Genomic DNA, 2,785 nt, shown 5'->3' with positions numbered 1-2,785 from the left:
TATATATATATAAAATACAAATCACCAATCATATAAAATACAGATCACCAATAGGTGAAGTGTGCGCAACGCATTCCTTGAGAAGAAATGTGCTCACTTTCAGCTGTGTAGGTAAACTGTACGGCAAGTTCTGCTTCTTTAAAATGTTCAAGTTTAACAAATAGTCAGCCACGCACGAGATACTGTCAGTGATACGTTTTTAGTCAGCAAAAAAAACCTGTCTGCTGCATACATTCATTCACTGGCAGATTTGTGAGATAGAAAAATTCCCTGCCATGCTGACAGCGAGTTTTACTACTCTATTACAATGTCTCTCTCCGCAGCTCAGATCCCAGCTTTATTGGACTCTTTTAGTTGGGAAGTTTTGGACCCCTCCTCCGTACAGCCCAGACCTCGCGCTGAGTGATTTTCGTCTTTTCCGATACTTCAAACATCATTTTGGTGGTAATCACTACAACGATAACGAATACGTGAAAACGGCCGTGTGATTAACGGAGTAGGCGGCAAGTTTGTATGAAGAGGGTATTCTAAATCTAGTTATAAGGTATGATGAGTTATTAAATAAACTTGGCAACTATGCTGAAAAAAAGAGAAACGTATGTGGAATCTTAAAATAAATTTAATTCTATAAATTGATTTATCGTTTAGTTTTTATTTTCAAACAGCCCTTGCTTAAAAAGCTACCCTAATATATATATCGTTGTAAATTTTATTCTGATAGCTGCCCTTCCTGTACGACGAACAATTTAGGCAATTTATGTAATATTTTATTGATCTCGTCTTTGCTGATCTACAACACTCACACAGCACGTAAACACGATTGTCGAAGGATAAAAAACTACTTCAAAAGATACTTTTTAACTTTTGATGAGTCTTGAGAATGTGCGCTTATTCCAACATTTATAAAGCAAATGAAGAGTTAACATTCTAAAGTATAATACTTGCTCATACAGAAAAAATATCTATCTATCAATAATCAAAAACAGAACAGATTAAAAAGTGCCGTTAAAAATAAGAAATGAATTAATAATTTACATAACTTTAATTAATATATTCTTTTAATTAATATATTCTAATGTTCATGACAGCCCTCAATTTCAAGTACTTTATTAAATGTCGAACCATGTTATTATCTGCCCAATATGGCCCCCAACAGCAATAACAAACAGTCTAAGGTCAGTATGTGTTTATGTTACGCAGAGATTAAAAGAAATACTTACCAAACAGGAAAACAACCGAGAGAAGAAAAAGCTTATAATGAAGTGAAGCAGCTCTTACAGAGATCTAAAGTGAAACTAAAGTCATGTAAATCTTAGTCATATCTTTAGATAGACATTATCAGAATAAAAAGCGCCCGCGTGAATTTGTATTACGACCCATACGAAATATTGCCCTTTATGCATGTCAAAATACCACTTTCTTCTATGGAAAAATGTAATTGATAGAATTTTACATTATTTTTGAGATTATTTTTATAACTCAATGTTTTTTTATACTTCACTTCTGTTACAAATTACGATTCGTTAACAAGTTTTAATGTTACTTAAAATTCTTTTTCCCATATCAGTAACTAAGATTATCACTGAAAAAAATAACTATAGTCTGATAGCTGGATAAAAAAGGGCACCTGGAAACAATTGATTTCGTGAAGTTTGCTATCAGAAATAAAATGATAAGGTGATTTTTTCTCTATATTTTCACTTTGTGCAGTTGGCAACAACAAGGTCTCAGTGATAAGAAAGCAATCGAGTTTCAGTGAGAGCTGGGGAAGCATTGTCATAATCAAATAATTGAGTTCGAAATGTCTGTTATCGTGTTGTTACTTGGAATCTATTTATATAACTACGGGGATGTTTGAGTGTTTGTTTTCTGTGGTTTGAACAATTTCCAAAAGTCAATTCTAGCATAAAAATGCTTAGTTTCGCAATTACTTACAAGTTCTATTCCGAGGATGAAGTTTAAAAAAATTTCAAGGGTAATAAATAAATATTTATTAACGATATGCAAAAAAATATCAAATGGTATGAAAAGGCAAACTTTCTGAGTACTTTTCTGCATAATAATCAAAACTTCAATTTATAGGACTGATCGTAAAACTAACTTGTAGAGTACTAAAAAAAAAGTTTAAAAAAACAACAACAAAAAAAACACAAAAACACAAAATTTTTTTTTTCTTTAAAGTCTTTCTATAAAATCATCATATCTCTCCGTAGTAAGATACAATCTTAACGGTTCGAGGACCTAATCTAATACAAGTTAATTAATTTAAGCAAAAGATATTTCAAATTACGAAATCTTGTATATAAATTAAAATCTTGTAAAATAACTCGTTGAGTGCTCAGAAAAAAAAGCCACAATCTTTAAAGACTTATTATAAAATCATCATATCTCTACGTACTAAGATTCAATCTTAACGGTTCGAGGACCTAATCTAATACACGTTAATTAATGTGAGATAGAGTTCTAGAACATGATCCGATCATTAGATTAAAAGTTATTAAAGGTTTACTTTTTTGCGCAACGTGCAAAACATTCGTGAGAGAATTTTAGGGAAATAAATTATACTTGAGAAGGTTAATGAAAGAAAACAGAACTATCTCGAAGTATTTGTTTTTAGGGAACCCAAACAACCTTAGTTTTCTTTCCCGAAAAACGTGACATTCCTTGTTGATAATAAATAGTTACGTGAGTTACGTCTCGTGAAAACACTGTAAAGGGATTGAGACGTTTCTTAAGCATTGATTTTGATATGTAGTTTCAGCTTCGACGAAAAAGTAATGGTAAC

The 2,785-nt window shown here is 31.6% G+C and overlaps 1 protein-coding gene across 1 annotated transcript in view; it reads right to left on the bottom strand.

Annotated features, from left to right (window-relative positions):
* LOC107443898 (uncharacterized protein PF3D7_1120000-like) overlaps window positions 1–1,998 on the bottom strand; it is a 37,206-nt gene extending 35,208 nt beyond the window's left edge. The window contains exon 1 of the mRNA XM_043049039.2: window positions 1,221–1,998. The gene's annotated coding sequence lies outside the window, so the exon portion shown is untranslated. The remainder of the gene's footprint in view (window positions 1–1,220) is intronic.
* Window positions 1,999–2,785: the final 787 nt, after the last annotated feature.

This window comes from Parasteatoda tepidariorum, chromosome 3 (assembly GCF_043381705.1).
Source record: "Parasteatoda tepidariorum isolate YZ-2023 chromosome 3, CAS_Ptep_4.0, whole genome shotgun sequence".
NCBI lineage: Eukaryota > Metazoa > Arthropoda > Arachnida > Araneae > Theridiidae > Parasteatoda > Parasteatoda tepidariorum.
The sequence above is the reverse complement of the archived record's forward strand: the minus strand, read 5'-3'. Positions and strand labels throughout refer to the sequence as shown.